The sequence below is a fragment of the Lissotriton vulgaris genome, chromosome 1_2, assembly GCF_964263255.1.
Source record: "Lissotriton vulgaris chromosome 1_2, aLisVul1.2, whole genome shotgun sequence".
Lineage (NCBI taxonomy): Eukaryota > Metazoa > Chordata > Amphibia > Caudata > Salamandridae > Lissotriton > Lissotriton vulgaris.
Window position 1 is genome coordinate 237,652,416 of NC_141686.1, and position 27,272 is coordinate 237,679,687.

A 27,272-nucleotide genomic window follows, 5' to 3' on the forward strand; every position below is an offset into this window, starting at 1 on the left:
CCATGACTATGGAAGTGCCTTCCCAATGTGTTCTTGTGGTTGGAGTGTTTTCCATTTATTGCAGTATTATCCTTGTTCCTGAGTTTGGTACTCTTTTGTAACATGCACACGCCACTTTTCTCTTGTAACACACTGTTTGCTACCTCTCACATTTTGTTTGCTTTTGATACTTACACAAGTGCCACCATTGCCTACGTAGCGTTTTTTCTTGTGCTTGAGTGTCTAGCATATATTGCAGTATACTACCTCAAATTGTACTTTGTTATCTCTTGTAACCTGCACACTTGTAACTCTTTCCTCCTGTAATGCACTGTTTGCTACCTCATGTATTTTGTTTGCTCACAATTGTCACTTTTACCTCATGTAACTTACCGTCTGCTTTTGTAATTTGTTCACTTGTAATTTTCATTGCCTTTTGTGAAGCGCTCTGACGCCTTCGGGTAAAGTCTGCGTCATATAAAAACAATAAATAAAGACAACAAAACGCACTATGATGCGGTCAACGTCAATGCTTACCGTTTTAGCGCTTTTGTATTCTTTACTTTAAGCCACGCTGCTCAGCAGGAGGCGCTGCTGAGCAACATGGGCTGATTCACAGAACTAACTTAAGACAAAATCCTAAACTTACTACTTTTGGTTTTCACAGAAGTTAGGATTTTGTCTTAAATTTGTCTTAAGACAGATTTAAGACAAAATCCTAACGTAAGTCTGTCTAAGTCTGTCTGAAGACAAAATCCTAACTTCTGCGAATACCAAAAATAGTAGGTTTAGGATTTTGTATAAATTAGTTCTGTGAATCGGGCAAACACTAACACAGTCAGTAGAGCTTGCGTAGGTGAAACGTATTGGCTTTTCCAGTGCCTGTTGTTTTTAGCAAAGCAGGAACAGTTTTGCATAGGATGATAGTGATGGAGCAGATTTCATCTGAAGTCAGGCATTGTTTTATTTTTGTGCTACAGACAGGCTGCATTTAAATTGCCACGCACCTTTTGGTGCAAGTTAAAACCATGGCACATGAAAAATATGAAAGTGAGGCCAATTCAGTCTGACATGCTTTTTCTGAATTAACATGTGTTTTTGCAATGTAGAGAAAAGTGGCCTTTTTAGCTTTGAAGATTAATAGAATATGTTTCTCTCTTCCCAGCTCATCCCATGCAATCTACATTCACTATTTCTGTCTTAAGAGACTTTGACTTGTTGCATATTTTGATAAATATTTTCAGTTAATAACACCTCTTTTACTTTGTTGCACATTGCATATTTATTTTGCATGTTGTCATAAATAATAGAAAAGCTGCTTTACGCTAGTAGCTTGGCTAGGTAAACATTTATAAGGAGTATTAGTATGAATTTGGGAAACATAATGGGCTGATTTACATGAAATTAACATTATCTTTGTGTTTATTTTATTTTTGGGGCCTACCATTAAATGGCTGCCTGTGAAACCATCAAAAGCTATGGCTTGCTTTGAATGAGAAGGGAGCATGCGCAGACCGTGGCAGCTTTCCTCATGCCAAGAAGTCAACACCTTGAACTGTACATTCTTGTGATTGTGCCAATATACCAGTGTTAGTTAAAAGTATCCATCTGACTGCGCTTTGGCAGGAAGGAAGGAACTATAGAAACATTTTTACTAGTAAATGTTGCAAATGTTTATAAATATATTATTATGTATACTTCTTTTGTTAAAACTGATATAGTCAGGTTTTTTTAATGCGTCAGGAAAGTGCAAACTCATGCCATCATGATTGACCAATCAACGTACAGATTTTCCTGAAAGTTGAAACATTTTGTGTATAAATACTACCTCTCCGGAGGAGGGGGTGGCTTTCTCAGCTCAGCTGGCTTCTAGGCTCATTAGGGGGTGTGTGAGCTCTTGAAGAGAAGGAACAGATTAGGCCAGACAGCCTATGGGTTAGGTACGAGATCGTCACGGGTGCATGGGCGTCCGAGGAGAGTCAGGGGGAGGGTTCTTGCTTCCACGTCATATCTTGGCACTGCAGGCGCATTCCTTTGAGGTCTGGTGAAGGAGGGGCTATCTTACTCCCTGCTTGCTCTTTAGACACAGACAGACAGAGAGTGCAGCTGATTAAATAGAATTAGATGCTAAAACTTTCAGTTATGCTTTGACTAATTAATTAGGTTTGAAAAGATTTATTTGTCTTATGCATTTATTTCTCTTAATGGGAGATTTTTGCAAACTATTTGATTTTTGATTAACCTTGCAAGACTATATTTTTCTTAGAAACTCTTTGAGTCTTGAATGACATTTTGCGCCACATTCCTGTATGTAATGCTTATATGCAGACTGTAAAATGTTCTGTATTAATGCTATTTTTCCTGTTTTCCAAATTCTGTAACCTGATTGATATTTTACTAATGAATAAAGGGTCAGAGAAAAATTAACTTTTGACTAGAAAATAAAACCCTTTAAATACTCAACAACTCTCTTTATTGGCTTAAAATAATAATTGCATTTTTGACTGTTTGATTATTAAAGTCTCCTGAAGGTAATACATGGTGTGAAGGGCCCAACACCTTTTGAGCGGTAAATTAGAGGTAGCATGAGGGTTTTGCATTGAGAAATTACCAGAAGAAATTACCGCTCCGTCAGTTTTTGGTAATCAGAGGATGGTCATTATTGATGAGTTTGGTGATTAATGATTATTGATTTCACCATCAACTACTCAACTAATGGATCATTGACCTTCAGAAGGGAAATAAAATAATTGCCCAAGTTAGATAAATGTCTAACTCCTGATTCCTGACTCCAATGCTCAGAACCTGAAGACTGGCAAAGCAGTACTGGAAGGTGATGCAAGAAGTGGTGTGAGTATGAATAGGGTTGTGAAATGTTGTTAATATGCTAGCATGTGTTTTTTTTGAAGTGTTGAAAATAGTAAGGATTTTTACTGTTGGTGACATTTTGCTCATTTTGAATTGATGGTGTTATTGATTATATTGGTAATTTCATAGGACATAATTTTTGGTTATTGATTACATGTTTTAACTCTTTATGTTAAGTTAGTGTCTTGTTCTATGTTGTCTGAACACGCAGGTATGCACACCTGTGGAATCCCGGGAAGGAATAGCGGGTGGTAAATGGAAGCCACACTGCACTGAGGTTACTCGTCTGTTGGAATAGCACTGAGAAGCTAGGTAGGGCTGGCAGTGTTAAATTAGGGACTATTTTCTGTGTGAGTGATTGATAGCAAAGAGTTCGCTGGTGAAACTTTAGTCTGATATCACCTAGAAAGGGTCACACTGAAGGAGTAGCAGGTTCTTCTGAGCTTGATTGACAGCAAAAGGGTTCGCTGGTGAAACTTTGGCCTAAGATATATCCTGAAGGATAAGTCCAAAGGAGTAGCAGGTTCTTCTGAGCTTGTGTGAAGGGTAAGCGGAAGGGATTTACCTGTAGTGTTTGAAGACTTTGTGAAGGGTAAGCGGAATGTGTTACTCGCAGTGAATATAAATCTATCCTTTATTTAGCACAATAGACAGAGTAGCGAATGTATTTATGTTGTTACTAACAGAGTTATTGATTAAGAGAAATATTGCAGTAGGATTTTGTGGAGGGTCAGTAGTAGGAGTAGAACTGACTGAAATTGAGACTGACAGCTTTGGAAAAAAGAAATTGCATTGAACTATTGCAAAAATGAAAATGTTTGAAGGTTTAAAGAAGCTGTTAGGAGGTAAAGTGAAAAATTCGTTTTTTATTGGTGATGCTCCTGAAGGAATACCTGTGCATTTTATGTCTACCAATTTGGGACAAAATACATGTATGTGGGTTCACCAATGGTGCAAGATTACTGAAAAAGAGGGTGCTTTGAGGTTTCCAAAAGATGGTACTTTTGAATTGCAAAATTAAGGGAAGTCCTATGTGAAATAAAGACACCATCTAAAGCTGCACAATTTGAGGCCTTAAGCCTGTGGGAAAAGGTAGCAAGAGAGAAAGCAAGTGAGGATAAAAAGGTAAAGCACCAAATACAGGAGAAGAGAATTAATGCTGATAAAGAGCTTCAAATAAATAATGATTCAGGGGATAAAATAATGGATGCATTGTTAAATGAGTGTCCACCACTTTATGTGGTTCCCATTAAAAATACTGAAAACACAGATTGAGAAAACTGTGCAAACATTTCAGATTGACCCATTACCGGTTGATTCAGCACTGACAGTGATACCTCCAGGTGTTACTGCTTCAAATGTGCCTGATTCAGTCCAAGAATTGCTAACTGCAGATGCACAGATAATGCATAGAAAAATTATGACTGTCCCAATTAATATGGTCCCTACTGAAAAGGTTGAAAGAGCTGCAGAAGGAGTGATTATGGCAGAGTTTATTTCAGAAACTCAGAATTCACAGATTATTGAACAGAAATTACCCCAAGCACTGAAAGGTGAGGGAAAATGGTATTTACAACATCTGCAGCTCAGAATAAAATAAATGTAATTGACAATGTGATTTTTCAAACCTGCTTAGAGGAAGCAGCAGTGATTAAAAAGATAAAAAACATGGGAGAACATATTAACACAGGCCCTGAAAAAGAGAAACAGCTTAGTGTTTTAAACTCAGCACTTGAACATGAAGAAAATAACAGTCCATGCTATTTAAATAATGAAAATGTGAACAAGTGTCAGGAAAAAGAATTAATTTCCCTGAGTAAGGAAACAGTTGCATGTGCATTAACTACACATAATGGCCTGACAGATTTGGCTCAAAAATATGAAACTGATGTCTTAGGAAGTTTTTCATTTCAGAAAGGTTTTAGGGTACATATGGATGATGAAGCAAATGAGAAAATGTGTTCTTCAGGAATGCAACTGCACATTGCAGAAATAAAATATATTTTTAAATGCAATGGGTTTGAGAAATTAGGAGACAAATGGGCAAGAAAACATGAGAAGAAAAAGAAACCACCAGACCTAGCTAGGAAACTGGATAAGGAAAAGAAGCCACCAGATTTAGTTGAGAAAAATAATAAGCAGAATGAGGGAGAAGCTTTTGCTTACTCATTAAGAGAAAAGGTGGGAGAAGTGCATGTTCCTATGTCACAGAATAAAAGTGAACTTGCAGCATTTCTGAACACATTCCCACAATTGAGAGACAAATTTATGCTGTGGTACCCACAAGTTGATGGATTTGTTGAAATATTAAAAGAGTTGTGCATTAATTTGGAAATGTTCTTTTACATTGCCATGCAGACTAAATTGTGGTTTGAATCTAAAGTTGTTCAAGGGCCAAGTGAAGAGACAATGAAAAGGGTTTGCATGAATGCACCATCATTTTCTGTTGTTATGGAGGAAAATATAGCAGTGATTATTTTCCTGAAGGGTGGAGTGCCAGTAAAGGATGTTGATTGGGTTACAGATTAAAATAACACAGGATGGAAGTAAAGGTGTTTTGGTTTGTGAAAATTCAGGTATGGATGTTGTACTGCTGGAAAATGTGTCCTTTTATAGCAGATTTGAGCATTGGAAGAAGAAAAATAACTTTAAACATGATGCACAAAAACATGGAGAAATGCAGATGCAAAATATACCAGCTAAGCAAATGCAAATGTCAGTTCAGAAACAGGTACCTATGGCAGGACTTTTTCAAGCAAAGATCCCACAAAATATGGAAAATGCTAAAATTAATTTAAATAAGTGGTCCAGAGCAAATGTGAATTATTTTCAGAGACAAAATCAGAACCCAGTTCAACAGGTTGCTGTGTTTGAAAATGAGAGTTTTAACACTCACAATTCTGAATTTACCAGGTCCATTGTGGAGGCAGTGGAAAGTCCAGACTTAATTTCAAGAGTTTTAAAGAAAGAAATTATAAACCCAGTTTTAGAAAACTTTGCACCAAAATTAGGCCCATTTGAGGAAAACTGCAAAACTGTTGTCTGTGACTCAGGCCAAGCAGGAAAACAATTATTTTGCAAATTAACCAGCACAGAATACTGTACATCAGATAATGTTATTTTTCAGATTCCTGATGAGGATGTACATTTTAAAATGGCCCAACAAGAAACAGCTGTAGCATTATTTTCAGAAAAGACAGTTGAAAAATTACCTTATGATTTTGAAAAAATAATAAACACAGAAATATCAGAGTGCGCAGAGAAGGATGCCAGATTAATAAAATGTGCAGAACATATCTTATTAAAAATAGAACCAAATGACCTGTATTCAGGAACACCATCGGTTGCAGAAATTTTACCAATAAAAGGATTTTTGATGGAATTGATTGGGAGTTTGTGTAACTTTCTGATCACAGGCTCACAGAAAATAAATGAAAAGAACAGAATAGTGCAGGAGATTAAAAGCATGTTTTTTTCATGTTGTCCTGTGGTACCGAATCCAGCCAATATATTTTTTCACATTCCATGTGCTGAAGAATGGCTTACTTTTATTGATTTTTGCAAAGTCCATGTCACAGTGCCAATGCATGAGAATAGTAAGGAGTACTGTCAAAAAGAAGATGAATACCTGGGACACAAAATTGGAAAGGGAGGTAGGAAGGTGTCACCAGAGAGGGTGGAAATGATTTCCAAGAAAAATCCACCTCAAATAAAGAAAGAAGTCAGGACATTTTTGGGAATGGTTAGCTGCTGTAGAGAGTGGTTACTAAACCTTTCCCTAGTGGCTAAGCCTTTACTGAGGCTGACACACAAAGGTGTGTCTGATCCGCTTCCATTGGACAACAACTGCACAAAAGCATTCCTAGAGTTGAAAGAGAAAGAATGTTGCGCCCCAGCACTAGGAATGAAAGTTTATTTAAAAGAAAATATACCAATTTGCAGTGAGAGGGAGGGCTGCACTCTCTCATTGCCTATTCAAAAAGATGACTGTGTTCAAAGCTCTGTGATGTATTGCCCAATGACCTTTGACCCTAACTTCACAAAAATGTCAGCAAATGAATTGAATTGTGATGAAACTGAATATGAGTGTCTAAATATCATGAAAATATGCATAAAGCCAAAATCAGACTTTAATGATGAATGTCTGAGTCAGCCCAACAATGTCCACTTTGTAGATGGTCCATGTTTGAAAGGTGACACATTAAAAGCAGCACATGCTGTGCTCCTTATACATGATGCTGTCAAAGCTTCATGGCTTTCAGTAGTTGCCCCAGCCCAAAATTCGAAATTGATTGCCCTTACCATAACATGCAGTATATCTGCTCAAATGAGAGTCACTGTTGTCATGGGAGAGAGAAATTCTAATTCAGTTGCACACATTTGTGTTCTGTTAGCATGCACATTCTATGGAATCTTCACAGGTGAATTAAAAGAGGCTCAAGAAAATGTTTTTGAAGCAGCACAACAGGGTTGTATCAGAACTGTTTTTGAGAAAAGTGACAACTGCAAAGTGGTAAAAGTGTTATTGCAAAGACTGATGCCCAGGTATAGATTGCCAGTTTCTCTGAAATCAGATCATAATGTGGTCTCACAGATAATCAGTGCAGAACAACAGATTGGACAAGGAATGGATTGCAGCTATCTGCCTGAAGTGTCAAGCATAATAAAGCAACACAATGGCAGCACTGAGTTACCTTTTGCAAAAGACGGTGTCTCACCAACACTAAAGTGGCTTGAAAATGCATATGCAAATGCACTTGTGGAAAACACTGAGGAGAACACTAGCCATGGCTGTGTAGGTCTGGTTGATGTACAGTGTGCAGTTTCTCACCAGATTGCAGCTGCTACACTAGATCTGCATAATGGATGGTGCAACGGCTTTGGTCTGAGAGATGCAGTGGTGAAACATCTGAATCTGATCAAAGTGAAAATAAGAGTGAAAGGCATTGGTTGAAAAAGTGCAAAGGATTGATGGTGCTCTGTCAGAGTTTCTCAGCACCTAAGTAGTCTAATTTGCATTGAAAAGGTAGAGAATGCCACCCTGCATGAGCCATTCTGATGGCATGCTGATGACAAAGAGAAAAGAAATGCGGAAACTGTCCTGTTGAATTCCTTTATTATTTTAGTTACTTATTTTAAAGAAGACTAACTGTTCCAAGAAGCTACTTACAGAACTCTGCACTAAAACAATTGAGCTTGGCTATATATGATCTGATTACAGATAGACTTGTGTTTGCCTTAGAAATAGAAGTAACATTGTTATATGCTCAGCTTTTGCAATTTAAAAAAAAAATAAAAAAAAATAAATCACTTTTGAAAATGAAATATGGAAATGTGTGATGAATTATAAATCATCTTATTATGATTCGAATTATCAGAAGGGTGGATTGATGGAGCAGATTTCATCTGCAGTCAGGCATTTGTTTTATTTTTTTGTGCTTCAGACAGACTGCATTTAAATTGCCACGCACCTTTTGGTGCAAGTTAAAACCATGGCACATGAAAAATATGAAAGTGAGGCCAATTCAGTCTGACATGCTTTTTCTGAATTAACATGTGTTTTTGCAATGTAGAGAAAAGTGGCCTTTTTAGCTTTGAAGATTAATAGAATATGTTTCTCTCTTCCCAGCTCATCCCATGCAATCTACATTCACTATTTCTGTCTTAAGAGACTTTGACTTGTTGCATATTTTGATAAATATTTTCAGTTAATAACACCTCTTTTACTTTGTTGCACATTGCATATTTATTTTGCATGTTGTACATAAATAATAGAAAAGCTGCTTTACGCTAGTAGCTTGGCTAGGTAAACATTTATAAGGAGTATTAGTATGAATTTGGGAAACATAATGGGCTGATTTACATGAAATTAACATTATCTTTGTGTTTATTTTATTTTTGGGGCCAACCATTAAATGGCTGCCTGTGAAACCATCAAAAGCTATGGCTTGCTTTGAATGAGAAGGGAGCATGCGCAGACCGTGGCAGCTTTCCTCATGCCAAGAAGTCAACACCTTGAACTGTACATTCTTGTGATTGTGCCAATGTACCAGTGTTAGTTAAAAGTAAACTTCTGACTGCGCTTTGGCAGGAAGGAAGGAACTATAGAAACATTTTTCCTAGTAAATGTTGCAAATGTTTATAAATATATTATTATGTATACTTCTTTTGTTAAAACTGATATAGTCAGGTTTTTTTAATGCGTCAGGAAAGTGCAAACTCATGCCATCATGATTGACCAATCAACGTACAGGTTTTCCTGAAAGTTGAAACATTTTGTGTATAAATACTACCTCTCCGGAGGAGGGGGTGGCTTTCTCAGCTCAGCTGGCTTCTAGGCTCATTAGGGGGTGTGTGAGCTCTTGAAGAGAAGGAACAGATTAGGCCAGACAGCCTATGGGTTAGGTACGAGATCGTCACGGGTGCATGGGCGTCCGAGGAGAGTCAGGGGGAGGGTTCTTGCTTCCACGTCATATCTTGGCACTGCAGGCGCATTCCTTTGAGGTCTGGTGAAGGAGGGCTATCTTACTCCCTGCTTGCTCTTTAGACACAGACAGACAGAGAGTGCAGCTGATTAAATAGAATTAGATGCTAAAACTTTCAGTTATGCTTTGACTAATTAATTAGGTTTGAAAAGATTTATTTGTCTTATGCATTTATTTCTCTTAATGGGAGATTTTTGCAAACTATTTGATTTTTGATTAACCTTGCAAGACTATATTTTTCTTAGAAACTCTTTGAGTCTTGAATGACATTTTGCGCCACATTCCTGTATGTAATGCTTATATGCAGACTGTAAAATGTTCTGTATTAATGCTATTTTTCCTGTTTTCCAAATTCTGTAACCTGATTGATATTTTACTAATGAATAAAGGGTCAGAGAAAAATTAACTTTTGACTAGAAAATAAAACCCTTTAAATACTCAACAACTCTCTTTATTGGCTTAAAATAATAATTGCATTTTTGACTGTTCATGATTATTAAAGTCTCCTGAAGGTAATACATGGTGTGAAGGGCCCAACACCTTTTGAGCGGTAAATTAGAGGTAGCATGAGGGTTTTGCATTGAGTAATTACCAGAAGAAATTACCGCTCCGTCAATAGAAACTGATTGGTATTCCAGACAGACATATGGGAACGCCAATCAGAGTAGTTCCCGCCCACTTCGACCTCCGTACATAACTAAGATGGAGTCTGATTAGTACAAATGGCTACATTTTAGCTTTCTCCGACTTGAAACTGACTCTGCTGCAATAGAAGTCAATGGGGAAAATATATTCTCCAGAATAATTTTTTATATCCCCCACTTTCCTGATCTAAAACGTTAGATGTATGTAATTGAACGATACTACGAAAAATCTTGAGAAACATCTAAATTTTAAAAACATTTTTGTTATTAAGAATGTAATTTTTAGATATACCTATCTTCACCAGGTAAGCCCGTCTACGCCCGTCTAAGGTAAGCCCGTCTACGCCCGTCCGCGCCTGGACCGCGCCCAGCGCCAGACCCCCTGCCCCTCGCGCTGCCCAGCCCTCCCGCATTACCTACGATGCCGCCACCCTCCTAGCCCTTAACCCCGGTCGCGCCCCCAACTGCGTCCAAGCCGCTCCCGGACACACCCATGGACCTTTCTCTTGCTACTCCTGCAAATTCATCGGCACCGACAAAACCTCCGCTACGACCACACCACAGATCCATGACCCCAATCACCTACAATGCATCCTTCTCAACACCCGATCGGTCCACAGGCATGCCATCGACCTATGGAATCTACTAGACACCATCTCCCCAGACGTCGCCTTCCTAACGGAAACATGGATGAACGCTTCCTCCGCCCCAGACATCACCATCGCCATCCCTGAAGATTATAAGATCACACGCAAGGACCGTACCGGCCACACAGGAGGAGGAATCGTTATCGTCCATAAAAAATCAATCCGCATCTCAACCAGCTCTGACGCCAACCTCGCCATCTCCGAACACCTACACTTCCAAATCCACATCGACCCCAAGACCACACTCAGAGGCACCCTCCTCTACAGACCACCAGGACCCCGCGCAAAATTCAGTGAAGACATCACGGACTTCATCACTCCACACGCGCTCCCCTCCAAAGAATACATCCTTCTGGGAGACCTCAACTTTCACCTTGAAAAGATCAACGACCGCAACACCACCACCCTCTTGGACAACCTCGCCAACCTCGGACTTAAACAACTGGTCACCTCCCCCACCCACATCGCAGGTCACACACTCGACCCCATCTTCACCTCCAGCAATCATGTCTCCTTCAGCCACACTACGGATCTCCTCTGGACTGACCACAGCTGCGTTCACTTCACCTACAACATGCCAAAACCCACCAACCACCTCCAACCAACTCTGCAAAGAAACTGGAACAAAATCACCACCGACCAGATCTCCTCATCGCTTCTTCTAAACACCCCAGCCCACTCCTCTAACCCAAACCAAGCCGCCGCCAACTTCACCCTATGGTTATCCAACACCGCCGACACCTTAGCACCACTGAAAAAACGTCAAAGCAAACCTGGCAACAAGAAGGCCTCATGGTTCAACGATGATCTTAAGAAGTCCAAGAAACTCTGCCGCTCCCTTGAAAAGGCCTGGAAAAGAGACCCAACCACCAGCACCAAGGACGCCTGCAAAAACGCCACCCGCACTCACCACCAACTAATCCGAAAGGCCAAGAAAACAGCATTCAAAGATCGACTTGACAACAACGCCCACAACAGCAAGGAACTTTTCAACATCGTCAAGGAATTCTCCAATCCCTCGGCCAACTCCAACGACATCACCCCCTCTCAAGCCCTCTGCGACTCCCTAGCCTCATTCTTCCACAACAAGATTGCAGACATCCACAACAGCTCCGACAACCAACCCGGAGACCAACCCACCCAACCATATGTTGAACATTCTCCCCCCTTGAACACCCTTAACGACTGGAACCCAATCTCCACTGAGGACACCATCCGCCTGATGAACTCCATCCACTCAGGATCCCCCACAGACCCATGTCCTCACCACATCTTCAACAAAGCAGACTCCGTCATAGCACTGCACCTCCGAGACGTCATCAACTGCTCCTTCAACTCCGCCACCTTCCCGGAAAACTGGAAACACGCTGAACTCACCGCCCTTCTGAAAAAACCCACAGCGGACCCCACCGAACTCAAAAATTACTGCCCCATTTCGCTCCTTCCATTCCCGGCCAAAGTAATCGAGAAAGCTGTCAACAACCAGCTCGCCGCTTTCCTCGAAGACAACAAATCCCTCGACTCCTCACAATCTGGCTTCCGAGCAAAACACAGCACTGAGACCGCCCTCATCGCAGCAACCGACGACATTCGAACTCTACTGGACAATGGAGACACAGTCGCCCTCATCCTCCTCGACCTCTCTGCAGCCTTCGACACAGTCTGCCACAGCACCCTTTTACAACGCCTCAGTAACATCGGAATACAAGGAAAAGCACTTGAATGGATCACCTCGTTCCTCACCGGAAGAACCCAGAGAGTCCGCCTTCCACCATTCAAGTCCGAGGCCACTGAAGTCATCTGTGGCGTACCACAAGGATCCTCACTCAGCCCCACCCTCTTCAACGTATACATGAGCCCCCTCGCGGCTATCGCCCGCCAACACAACCTCAACATCATCTCTTACGCGGATGACACTCAACTAATCCTTTCTCTCACCAAGGACCCCAGCACCGCCAAAACTAACCTACACGAAGGCATGAAAGAAGTTGCCGAATGGATGAAACACAGCCGTCTGAAACTGAACTCAGATAAAACAGAAGTCCTCATCCTAGGTACATCCCCATCTGCATGAGACGACTCTTGGTGGCCGGAAGCCCTTGGAAAAGCACCCATCCCGACAGACCACGCACGGAACCTAGGCGTTATCCTGGATTCTTCACTTTCAATGAACAGACAAGTCAGCGCCGTATCCTCATCCTGCTTCAACATTCTTCGCATGCTCAAAAAAACATTTCGCTGGATCCCCACCGAAACCAGAAAAACAGTCACCCATGCTCTGGTCACGAGCCGACTGGACTACGGAAACACCCTCTACGCAGGTACTACCGCTAAACTCCAGAAGAAACTTCAACGAATCCAAAACGCCTCAGCCAGGATCATATTAGACATCCCGCGCAACGAACACATCTCTGGTCACCTGAAAGACCTCCACTGGCTACCCGTCAATAAGAGAATCACTTTCCGACTGCTAACCCACGCACACAAATCACTCTACGACATCGGACCAGAATGCCTCAACTCACGACTGTCCTTCTACACCCCCTCCCGCCAACTACGTTCTTCCAGCCAAGCCCTCGCCACTGTACCCCGCATCAACAAGACCACCATGGGAGGCAGATCCTTCTCATACCTGGCTGCTAAAACTTGGAACTCACTCCCCACTTACCTCCGCCTTACCCAGAACCACCTAGCATTCAGAAAGCAACTTAAAACGTGGATATTTGACAAGTAATCCACCTCCCCTTCCTAAGCGCCTTGAGACCCTCTGGTTATGTAGTGCGCTATATTAATTCTCTGACTTGACTTGATTACCATTTTGATCTAGCGCTCGTAACTCTCTTGCTGGAGAAAACGATAACGATTTAATATCCACCACCCTGGACTTACGCTAATTTTCTCACAACAGTTTTCCAATCTATTGTTTAACTTCGATGTTAGGCTTCCTTCTAAGTAGGTAAGCCCGTCAAAAATTAGTTAGCAACTGGACTTCACTGCCACACTAAGTGCGAGTAAAACCAGTGTCAATTCAATGACAAGACCGGAGGCTAACGGATTATGCAACTATAAATGCCGCGTCTGAATCGAGACCGATCAACTATTACTTGAAAATATTAGGGCGACTTTACCGCACTGAATACAAACAACATCTGCAGTGTATGTATTGTATCATTTATTACTATTAAAATGATTAATATTCCTAAAAATTAAAACAAATTAACGGCTTTAATAAACAAAGGATTGTGGGTATGCAAATTTCAATTTCAAACTTCTTTAGTGTTTCCGTGGACTGCAATACCATTGACAACCGGCAGAGGTCCGCAGCAGCTCTCGTCCATCGCCTGCATATTTATTTAACCGAGAATGTGCTCAATTCATATATTGACACATATATATTTTTTTAACATAAGATTCAAGACTCAAAATGTTTCGGGCATTAAAATCAGAAGAAACGAGGAAATTAGACGAACTATATATACAGTTACATTCCAATAAATTAGGTTGGGACTGCTTCCTTAAAGCCAGAGACAACGATTCTACAACCCCCAACAAGGGGCTAATTATAATACAAAATACAATGAACGTCATACATTCATCACACTTATTGTTAGAGTGTCACAATTTGAAGCAATCACACTTGAAGAAAAACTAAGGGGCATATTATCAAGAACGACGTTAAAAATGATGCTACAGGACAAAAAGAAAAATATTATTTAGTACTTGGGAAAGTTACATTTCAAAACATTGTCAACAAAGTGGCTTGTGCATGGTCTTTGTGCTGGGTGATGTGGTAGCGTTCTAGTGTTCCGCCAGACGGAACAGGAAGGGGAGTAGCGGAAACGGAAGGGGGCCATTTTAGGTTATTGGCGCCGACCGTTAAACTGCATAGTTGTGTTTCCCGGAGCTCCGTGAGAATAAAGAATTAAGAAGAACTTTCTCGGTGTGGTCTCCATGATTTACCATCTTTACAATGGCGACGAGGCTTCAGGCATAAAGCCCAACCCACACGCAGCGTGCTGCACCGGGAGTGTTGAACCGGTTGACTTCAGCCCAGCCGATCCACGGAGCACAGCAGGCGCAGGACAGCGCGTACCCAGGACTGCCGAGCACCGCAGGAGCGTTACAGGAGGAGGTAGGCCTGCGGGCGCCCCATCTGGTCCTGGTCATCACAGGGCAAAGTCCACCCATCCACCGGGTCCCCACCAGGTGCCACACTGGGCAAGCGGAAAGGGAGGCCCACGCAGTAAGGAGCCCTAAAACGTGCCTGTGCAGGCATAGGGACCACGGAGAGAGGCTGCGCCTGTCAAACTGGCGGAACAGCGTGAAGGCGAAGGGGGGCCGAACATTACTCACCCTGAGGGAGAAGACCCACTGGCGCTACCTGCACCCGCGCACGCCCCGCCTGAAGAAGACAGTGACGGCGACCTTGAAGCAAGGGGCGCAGCGGTGCAACCCGTGCCAGGTAGCCCCCCGGGAAGAGCAATCCCCATCCAGCCCGCCAGACGAAGAGCCACCAACATGGTGGTACAGTCGTCGTCCCTCACACAACTGGTACCTTTCCTGACCAATACGGGGGAACCGGAGAGGCTATGGGAGGATTGGAAGAGGTACTTCCTCAACTACCTTGACGCGTTGGAAGAAGAGGCGGGTGCGCCATACTCCAGCAAGAGAAGAAAAAAAATTCAGTTGCATAATCTGGGCCCCGAAGGGATAAGGGTCTACGACACCATCGTCAAAATAGAGAGAGATGCCACAGACACTGTTGTGTTTAGCCACGCAATTGCTGATCTAGACGCGCATTTCAGACCTGTCGTGTGTGTTGCGATTGACCGCTACAACTTCTTCCAGAGGAAACAGAAGAGAAATGAGACGGTGGATGAATATGTTGTAGCCCTGCAGAAACTGGCACTCACATGCAAGTTCGGCGCACTACATGACAACCTGATTAGGGACCAAATTATCATGCACACGTCAAGCACCCATGTCCAAGAGAAACTATGGGTGAATGGAGATGCCCCCCTCAAGGAAATTTGGGCAATGGTTAAAAAGGTCGAACTGTCCAAACGGTGTGCCCAGGCGGCCAAGAAGGAAACGGGAGGGACGCAAACAGTATGCAAGATAACGACGCAAGGGAAGGGAGAGCGTCCCAAGCAAAGAGAGCTGCAGAGATATCAAGAAGGAAGACGTCCTAAACATTCCAATCCAGCAGACCAGAGAGCGAACAAAGGGGGACGTCAAAGCTGTTACAGGTGCGGGAGTACGACACACTTAGGGAATGACAAAGTGTGCCCTGCATTTCGGGCAAAATGTTCGTATTGTGGAGTGTTCGGGCACTACGAGAAGGTATGCCGCCGCAAAACCAAGGGAACAAAAGTCAAGTACGTGGACCAAGAACAGCAGGACAAAACAACCGGATCGGAGGAAACAGAAGACTTGGAAGAAATCCTATACATAGATGTCCAGGTACTGGAATTGGATGGGTCGGGCACCGACAAACCCAGATTGGACATGCACATCGGTGGAATAACTTTGGAAATGATAGCGGACAGCGGTGCTCCCATCTCCATCATACAAAGAAGAGTATGGGAAGAGAGATTCGTATCAAAGCACGGTGAGAATCTGCACCCCATGGACTTGCGACCCGTCACCTACACAGGGCAGAAGATCCCGATGTTGGGGTATTGCCCCCTGTCGTTTGAGTTCAGAGGCCGCCAAGCCATGTGCAAGTTATACATTGCGGAGAAAGCCCCCTCGGTTCTGAGTTGGAAAGACCAAGGTGCCTTAGGGATACAACTTAACCCTGGAGGCATCGAGAAGATCCTACTGATGGATATGGACAGGAGAGATGACGCTGAATCGTGGAAACGAGCGTACCCCAAAGTCTTCAACGGCCAGATAGGGGAACTAGCGAGATACAAGCACCTAATCAAGCTGAAAGAGGGGGCAACCCCTGTGGTGCACAAGGTGAGGAACATCCCATTCCGGAGCAGGGAAGCGGTACAACAGGAACTGGACAGGCTCGAAAGAGAAGGCGTGATCAGAGCCATAGAAAGCGCTGAATGGCTTTCTCCCCTGGTGGTAGCCCAGAAGCCGAATGGGAAGGTCTGGCTGTGCGTGGACCTTAGAGAACTAAACAAAAATATAATCATTGACAAGTTTCCTCTGCCTCGAATAAACGAGATGCTAGCGAAGACAAAAAACATCAAGTGGTTCTCCACGGTGGACCTATCGTCAGCCTACCACCAAGTGAGACTACACCCATCGTGCAGCCATCTCACGTCGTTCATCACGCCGTTCGGCTGTTATGAATTTGTACGGATGCCGTTTGACCTGGCCTCGGCGGCCGCGGTTTTCCAGAAGATGATGCACAGACTACTCAAGGGCGTGGAATATGTACAGTTCTTCCAAGATGATATCTTGGTGATGGGAAAGACCATGCACGACCACAATGAAAAACTTCACAAAGTACTAAAAACCTTGCAGGACAATGGGCTAACAGTGGAGTGGTCAAAGTGCAAATTCGGAGTACAGTCAGTCACGTACTTGGGTCATGAGGTGAGCGAAGAAGGGATAAAACCAAAAACATCCAACATGAAGGCGATCCAGGATGCACCCGCCCCGAGCAAGAAAGAAGATGTTCGGTCGTTCTTAGGAATGGCCGAATATTACAGTAAATTTGTTCCCCACTTTGCCACCAAAACGCATCACCTACGTCAGCTGCTCAAGGAAAAGAACAAGTTCCAATGGGGCCAGGAGGAACAGGCCGAGTTCGAATCACTGAAGAGGGAGATGAATGCCACCATTCCACTCAAAGGATTCGACCCCAGTGCAGAGTCAATCCTCACGACAGACGCAAGTTGTGGTAAATTTAAATTACCTATACTTAATTTATGCGGTAAAGTTCAATAAGAATAACTCAGTCAAAATGAAGAGGCAGAATCCGTGGCATTTGAGGTTTTAAAAGGGGTTTTATTCCTTAAAAAGGAATTGGTTCGAACCAGGTATCATTTTCCATCACCACGAAGGTTCAGGAAGGGAATTACAATGCTTTATTAACAGTACATCATATATATAGTCAATGCATTACAGTGGTGATGGGTTCAGAAGGCGTAACAGCTGAGAGAAACGAGATAAGAACATAAGTACGTAACAGAAGGCGTGCACGAGGGCGTACGTGGAGGTGTGTGCTAGAAACGTCACATAGAGGTGTCACAAGTAGGTGGATCCCTAGAGGAATCCTGCAGAGTCAGCAGAAACATGTGGCAGAGATGCGCGTGCAGCAGCATGACGTGTGATTGACGTGGAACTGGAGGGTGAAGGGGACTTGACATTTAGCCCTACATGAGGAGACAGAAGTCTGGGGTGTCAGAACAACCTAATCCCAAATCATATCTAATATCTTGTGTTTGAGGAACTGTATTATCTAGAAGGAAAGGTCTCTCGGACAGAGGCTATTCTATACTGACTGCTAGTGCGTGCATATGCGACTACGTGTCTACGTGTAAAGCAAGGGGGCCATGGGCCTACCATGGTAACGGAAGCTATGAATTACTTGCATGGAGACAGAAAGGCCGGGCCCTTTGCTCTGCAGCTGGGAAGGATGTTTACCTATACTACTAGACAGGAATGTATTTTCGAGGAGCGGAGCAGATAACTTGAAGGTTGAATACAGTCTTGGCAGGCAAGCAGGCCGAGCCAGGCACCGCTAGCCGCGCAGGGAGTAAGTAAAAGGTCATGGATACAGATGCAGGTCCAGGCTGCAGCTTCCAGAGGCAGAAGGCAGGAAAAAGGCTTGAATGGCAGGAATCAGGGCCTAACTCGCCAGAGCTAGAAAAACGTGAAAGTGCACCATGTAAAGACGTTGGCAAGGCACACTTAGAAACTGAATATCCGACCCATTCATGGTGGATCTGAAAGAGGACATGTTAACGTTGGACGCAAATGTATTTGCGTCTTCATAGCTGGTTGTGGAGGGAACTTACATGTACTAGAAACACGTACATGGAGCCGTTGGGGTCTACGATAGGGGACACAATTGACCATAAAAATTCATATTACCTCATTCCCTCCTTGTCCCCTACGGACCCTTCATGAGATATCAATCCTCATTAATCTATCAATCTGTTCATGTAACATCATTTGCTCTTCTTTCTTCTTACGGCGTTTTGAATGTGAACTTGAATGAGGAATACATGATGTGGCGCACAAGCCGCAAATCGCTGGCCCACATTGCAGACATAGGCAACAACTGAATACTATAAGAAGGGCTATTCCTAGGAAGGATAGGACCTTCCATCCCCAGGCTGACAACTTGGTCCAGAACCAACCGGACCAAGTCCAGGTGCCTGGATTCTGGTGTATCAGACTTGCAATCTTGTGAAGACGGGTAATGGCTCTATATACTGATGGCGCGTTTTCTGGAATGAAAACACAGCAGCTCGATCCGATGACTCTACAGGCTCCGCCCCTATCGGCCAGGATGACGTCAAGGACGAGACGATTTTGAAGAACAACAATCCGCATAGCAGACTGCTCCTCTGTTAAGTTGCCTAGGGCGGAAGTAGTTTCATTCACTACAGCTTCGAGGGTTCTAGTTAATTTGCGTATCAGTTTACTGTTAAAGACAGCACCTAAGTAGGGAAAGAAACCTTTATTGAAATCTGTGTATTGCTCCCATGCCGTTTCAGTGTAATCGACAATCGGGAGATCTCTCTGTGGTCTATTGTGTACTAGATGGGTGTCCCTATGATAATCAGGAGGGGCTAGAAAAACGGGTGGTAGAAGGAATGCAATGTAACAGGTGCCATCCCAATCTAGAGGTAAGCGTATATATGCGGTATGACCACAAATGAAGTAGGAATGACGTGAAGCTTTGAATGTAGACTTGCCCTTATCACTGAATTCGATCACAGTAGTACATCTACTATGACCCAGGTGTACTGAACCATTTTTTCTGACACATAATTCACCTTTGACTGGTAATACGGACATGGCGGGCAAGACTTGTTCTGTTTCGGATTCAACACTCAGAATCATGAGGTTAAGTGTAAAGTTACCTAATCCATATACTTCATTTTCTAGATCAGTCCCTGTCCTTTTGGGAAGACCCTCCTTGTCAGGGAAACATACTTTATGCAGAACTGTGTTCAGGTTTCCCCATACCCAGTTGCCCTGGTAAACTACAGAATCTGAATCTAAGGAATTAATCAAACTAAACCATGCACCACAGGATCCATTGTGTGTGAACGGGTACGGGAAGAGAGGCAGAACTCCCTTGTATTTCTGATAAGGAGGGAGTCGGCCACATATCCAACAATTTGTAGCGTTGCTGGTCTGATGGGAATGGTGTAACATACTAATGAATGTATTGCTGCGCAGCGCAAGTCTGTAAGATAATTCATGCGGGGGCAGTTCACTGAAAGAATGCTCGGCAGTAACATTGAAGGGAGACTGTGCACGCTTGAAAATAGGGTAATACACATGTAACAGCACACTTGCAGCAATAATCATAAGGCTCAGAAAAAACATAATCAATAGTGTCACAATGCAGTGGCTGCGAAGAGATTTACAATATTCACGTTTCTTGAGCTGTTTCTGTCTATCTCTCTCTCTGTTGGGGTCTAGGGGATACATGTCAGAAAACACGTCTAACCTATTCACCTAGGGGAGGACTCAAACAATTAAACTGTCTGACTTGCTAGACCTCAATTTCAGTTTATATATCTCGGAAGAAGTTTTCTCTACCAGGGGGAGTTTTGAGTCAGTCTGTGGAGGAGGGCCGGGCTGGGAGTCTGAAACTGGCGGCAGTCCATGGAACTTTTTGATATGACTCGAGTGGAGCCAGCCCTTGCGTCCCTCCACTTTGATAGCTGTCCTTGTGGTCAAAAGTACTAGTCTTGGTGCTTGCCAGCGGGGCTCCAGCGGACTTCTCCTGTCGAAGTTCCTTATATAGACGAGGTCTCCCGGAACCACTTCATGGGGCTTCACCTCGGTGTTGTCGGGAAAGGCTGCAGCGACCTGTGAACGACATGATTGTAGTGCAGACATCAAGGAGGCAAGGTAATCTGTCAGCATATTACAGTCAACATCGGTAATTTTGCGAGGCAGAGGCGTCCCCCACATATTCGGTGGCCTACCAAAGACCACCTCGTACGGGGATAGCCCTGTTCTGGAGTGTGCGACCATCCTCATATAAAAAAGGGCAACTGGCAAAGCTACTATCCAGTCGACACCTTTCTCTCTACAGATTTTAGCAAGACGAATTTTCAGAGTCTGATTGTGTCTCTCTACGAGACCTGCTGCTTCGGGATGTCGGACACAGTGGAACTTCCACTGATAGCCTAGCAGGAGTGATACCTGCTTCATAAGCTCGGACGAGAATGGCTGACCGTTATCGGAGTATACGATGCGGGGCAAACCATATCTGGGGAAGAATTCACGAACCAGCTGCTTGGCAGTGGTCGGAGCAGTGTAACTCGGGACTGGATATGCTTCTGTCCAACGGGAGAGTGCACATACAACTACGAGGACATATTTGAATCCTCGACAACGTTCCATCTGGATATAATCCATCTGGAGGACTTCAAAAGGGTGATCGGGAGGATGAAATCCACCTTGCTCTACGGGAATGCTTTTACCTGGGTTGAACTGGCAACAAATCATGCAAGTACGCACTTTCTGTTTGGCTGCTGCTCGTAAATGTTTATTAAACCAGAGGTGTTGAATACTGTCTAACATGGCTTTTTCTCCTAAATGTGCTGGACTGTGTACTGTGTTAATGATAACTTGAACCATAGAGTCGGGGAGAAACCATGTAGATTTTCCCTTCGTCATCCATCCCTGTTCTGTCTGAACCCCTCCTAGTTCAGCCCATTTCTTTATTTCATCCGGTGTAGCGTGTGTCTGTATGTCAATTACATCTAGGGCGGGATCCTTAACTGTCATACAATGTGTCGGTGTCGTGACTATTGTCTTTGTCAGGTCAGTGGTGTGAATCTGATTCTGAGCTGTACGCTTGGCTGTTCGGTCTGCCAGGTCATTACCCTGGGAAATGGTATCTGTAACTTTTGTATGTGCCTTGCACTTCATGATGGATATAGCTGTAGGCAGATGTATTGCATCTAACAGAGCTTGAATAAGGGGACCGTGCTGAATTTTGGCACCGTGAGAAGTCAAAAAACCTCTCTCTCGCCAGAGGACACCGAAGTCGTGTACGACTCCGAATGCATAACGGGAATCTGTGTAGATGTTAACTCTCTTGTTCTTGGCTTGAATACAGGCTTGTGTCAGAGCGATGAGCTCTGCTGCTTGAGCTGACAGGGTGTCAATACAATTCGTTTCTATGACTTCAGTTTCTGTTGTGACTGCGTAGGCGGCCACTAATTCTCCTGTACTTGTTCTCATGCATGAACCATCCACATAAAGTGTCAAGTCTGGATCTGGTAATGCGGTGTCTGTCAAGTCTTGTCTGGGTTTCGTCGTGATGGTAATGACTTCAATACAATCATGTGCCAATGGGTCTGTTTCAGTTAATGGCAAAAGTGTAGCAGGGTTCAATGTATTACAACGTCTAATGTCTATGTGTGGCTGAAACAATGTCAATTCATAACCTGTCAATCTTGCTATAGTCAAGTGTTGAGTCTGTGTTCGGTTTAAAAGAACTTCCACGGAGTGTGGAACTTGTACTGTCAATTGATGTCCTAACACTATTGAATCACTTTGTCTGATTGCTAGAGCTGTTGCTGCAACTGATTTCAAGCACGCAGGCAGAGCCTGGGCTACTGGATCCAATGTACTAGAAAAGTAAGCACACGGTTTGTGTGAACCTGCTTGATCCTGCGTGAGTACCGACAATGCAGTACCTTCACGTTCTGTGACAAAAAGTGTAAAAGGCTTACTGTAACATGGTGTCGCTAAAACTGGTGCTTGACATAAGGCTTTCTTTAAGTCGTCAAAAGCTTGTGTATGTTCCTGAGTCCAAGGGAGGACAGTCGAAGACGCTGCCTCCTGTGTTGTCAACTGTATGAGTGGCTTTGCTAGAAATGCATACTAAGGGATCCATTGTCTGCAGTAAGAAGTGAGGCCTATAAAAGCTCGTACCTCCTTTTGTGTCTTGGGTGGCAACATGTTTGCAATTAACTGGATACGGTCAGGTGTTAGCTGTCTCCCCCATTTGGACAGCAAGTGCCCAAGGTACACCACTTGCTGAACACAGAATTGCAGCTTCGAAGGGGACACCTTGTGCCCCTTGTCATATAGGAAATGCAAAACCGTCAGTGACGCTAGTTCACATTCAGGTTCACTTCGGGCGGTGATCAGTAGATCATCGACATACTGAAGTAGGGCAGTGTTGTCAGGCATGTGAATACTGTCGAGTTGTCTTTTCAGTGCTTGGCTATAGATGCTGGGGCTTTCTGTGAATCCCTGAGGTGCGCGTGCAAATTTGAAGCTTCGTCCATTTAAACAGAATCCGAAAAGGTATTGGCTTTCCGGGTCAATTGGGACACTAAAGAAGGCGTTCTTCAGATCAATTACAGTAAAGAACGTTGCCTCAGAATCAATAGCTGTCAATAGAGATGAGATATCTGGGACCACAGGATACTGCGGTACAATGCATTTGTTTAATTCGCGCAAATCGATAACTAATCGATAAACTGGTGGTGCATTTGGATCGGTACGTTTAAGAATCGGAATGATAGGAGAATTACATAAATTCGAGTCGGTTTCCACAACCACTCCTTGTGCAATGAGCTCGTCAATGATTTTCAGTAAAGCCACTACAGCATCTGGCGGTAACTTGTATTGTCGAATTCGTGGTAAAACAACTCCTGGTTTAAGTGTGACTCGATATGGTGTAATGTGCATACAACCTACATCAGTGGGGCCTTGTGCCCATAAATGTGCAGGTACATTCTGTAATCTGGGATCAATATCTCTCAACACATAGTGACCTTTAAAGTCACGTAAAAACATTCTTACTCCTTCCGGAGAACAGCAAGTAACAGCTCCTAGAGCTTTCAGTGTCTTGATACCTAACTAGTTTTCTGGACATGACTTTGTGAGTAATAAATCTGTAGTACGTGTCAATGGACCAACTGCAAGGGGAAGTGGTTACGATACTTCATTAATAATAGGCTTGCCTGAAAAACCAAGGGAAACATTCTGTGAGCCTGAGAGGGGTGCCCCTGGAACCTCGTCGAGACTTATAGTTGTTCTGCTTGCCCCTGTATCAATTAAAAACTTTCTGTCTTTCCCTAATACTTGACTGTGTACATAAGGACCCTCTTGATCTACAGGAACCTCAATAAGAGGCAAGCCAACTTCCCTCTCTAGGCTGTTTCATGTGTATCGCTGATAATCAGGATAATCAGTTTGGGCATACTGGTACATCTGCTGAGTTGCATGTTGTGTTGCGGCAATCGGTTGTGGCTGTGGTACCGCTACTGTCTGTACTGTCTGTTGTGAGGCTTGCATAGGCTGGATATTCTGTGGTACTTGTTGTTGGACCTGGTCCTGCCTAGGAGGACGCGGTCTCTCTTTAGTTTTTCCAGTAAGTATATTGTGTTTCAAAACTGCACAATCGTTTATATAGTGACCTGGCTGTTTACATTAGTTGCATGTCCCTTTAACAGGAGCTGCTGAATTATTGGACTGTGTCGTGCCCTTTTTCTGACCGTCAGCTGGAACTGACTGAGCAACTAACATTTTCAATTTCGTGTCTTTTGAGGAAATATAAATTTTATGGTCAAGAAATGTTCCCTAACGTGTACCCCACCGTCTCCATGTACGAGTTTAAAGTGCATGTAACTTCCCTCCTGTGTCAGCTATAAAGACGCAAATACATTTGCGTCCAACGTCAACATGTCCTCTTTCAGACCCGCCATGAACGGGTTGAATATTCAGTTCCTAAGTATGCTATGCCAACGTCTTTTTGTGGTGTACTTTACACGTTTTTCAGCTCTGGCGAAGCAGGCCCCGAATTCTGCCATCGAGCCTTTTTCTGTCTTCTGACTCTGAACGCCTCAGCCTGGGCTGCCTCTGTACCCGTGACCTCTGCCTTACTCCCTGCGCGGCCCACGGCGCTTAGCTCAGCCTGCTGCCTGCCAAGACTGTATTCAACCTTCGAATTATCTGTTCCGCTCCTCGAAAATGCATTCCTGCCTACTAGTTTAAGTAAACATCCCCCCAGCTGCAGAGCAAAGGGCCCGGCCTCACTGTCTCCGTGCAAGTAATTCATAGCCTCTGTTACCATGGAAGGCCCATGCCCCCACGCTTCTCATGCAGACACTTAGACGCTTATACACGCACTCACAGTCAGTATAGAATAGCTTCTGCCCCAGAGACCTTTCCCTTCTAGATAATATGGTTCCTAAACATCAGATATCAGATATGATAGTGGTACAAGTTGATCTGACATGCCAGACTTCTGTCTCTTTCCGCTGGTGTAAATGTCAAGTCCCCTGCACCCTCCAGCTACACGTCAATTACACGTCATGCAGCTGCGCGCGCATCCAGGCCTCAGATTTCTGCTGACATTGCAAGATTCTGCTTTTGTTGCCACCCACTTATGACACTTACATGTGACGTTTCTAGCACACACCTCCATGTTCACGCCTAGTTCACGCCTTCTAATTACGTATCACTACCACGTGTGTGTCTTATCTTGTCTCTCTCAGCTGTTACGCCTACTGTATTGGTTTCTATAATATGATTTAAGTATATAAGCTATGTATTGTCAATAAAATATTGCTCTATCCCTTCCTGCACCCCTGTGGTGGCAGGAATACGATATCCGGTCTGGTACCATTCCTTTTTAAGGAATAAAACCCCTAAGAACTCTAACACCACGGACTCTGTCTCTTTCTTTCCGATTGAGTTATTTTTGTTTAAGTACTTACCTGCATAGAAATTAAGACGGTAAATCAAATATTTACCACAATATTTTGGCGCCCGAATAGGGACCCCTCCCCCACCTCACGCGCCGGTTGGTGCGTTGCAAGCTTTGCCCCCTGCCATCAGTCAAGACGGAACTACGCGTACCCGCAGGATTTCCTGTATCTCCCTCTGGCCCACGGAGGTGACGGAGACTGCGATCAGCACCCAGACGAGGCGGTGAGGAGTGCGGAGGATCCCGACCAGAGCCTAGCCGAAAGAAGCAAGGTCCGAGGTGTCAAGAGGCCCACCAGTTTTCCGAAGTATCCACGTGTCGAGTCGAGTCGAGTCCGGTCCAGTCCAGTTGAGTTTTCCGAGGCCTTCTGTTTCCGTGCTTCCCGGTGAGTACCATTGCTGGGACGTATCTAGACGGGTGCATTATTATGTATCCGGTAAAGACGGGTTTGGGTACACAAACGCGGTCTGCACTGTTTTAGACAGTGTATCTGTACTGTTTAGCAGTATATCAGTTATTCAAGTTCTTGCACTGTCTTCGACAGTGTATCTGTGCTGTTTAGCAGTACATCTGGGTCCGAGGGTAGAAATATATGTTCAAAATGTTCTCTCATGTGATTAATGTCGTGGTATGAGTGATTGTTTAATGTGCATTATTGTGTTTTTGTGTAACTAATTGTGTTCAGAGTTCAGTAGCAAGGATTGAGTATCCAGTATTAAATAGACAAGATGCCGTTTTTCAATAAGTTAAAGCAGATAGGAACTAGGAAAGGGATGCTAGAGGAAGAAATTCCTATCCCCCCTAGGGACACGCCTGGAAATTACATGTACCACAAGCATGGCATAGACGCCATACTGTATCTAGATTTATGGGCCGATTATACTAAGCACCTAGAAGAAAGACACAGATGGCCCGCTACAGAAACGTGGGATGCCGAGTGCATCCTGAAAATAGAAGAAGCACTATGGAGAAAGAAATCCAGACAATCACAGAAAGATGCCATAGAATTATGGCGTAAAGAATCACATAAACGAGCCGAAAAAGAACTCCGAAGAGAAGATAGACTTAGAGAAGCGCCGGATAGAGTCCGAGAAAACAAATTAGTTAATGAAGGGATCCGAGTAAAAGCCGAACAAGTAGACCGCGCACGAAACAATCTTATAAATGGCATGTACTTAGTGGCCGAGGGTTCGCCTGAAGCCACTTCAGAAATACCGAAAAATCTGCCGCCACCATTGGTTCCAACTAAAGTAAACCACAGGACTACTAAAGACATATTCCTGGCTTCCTATCTAGATGATGTAGCGCCCGCTTACACCAACCCACCTGCCCGTGTACCGCCTACTGACGGTGATGGAAGTGGAACCCGCCTCCAGACCATATTCCGCCATTACCGCAACAGAGTTCCCCCGTTCGACAGCCTGTCCCTTCACCCCCACCACTTCCCCCACCTAAGGTTAAGATACCAAGTCCATCGTTGCCTGATCCTACTAAGAGACAAGTTCAAGTACATATACAGACTCCACAGAGGGATAATGCCCAAGCCTCTGCCTCAGGAGGTGCAACCGGGGGTTACCAGACCCCGCCAGCAACACACAGATTACACCTTAGGGACATGCGGAAGCACCCTATGCTCCAATCACCCCGTCTCGACATACTCAAAGAACAGCTCCCAGTTTGCAGATATGATCCAGTACCCGGTAAAGACGACAGAATGTTGATAGCATCACTACGTTTGCGGCAAGCTACAGATTATCTAGTG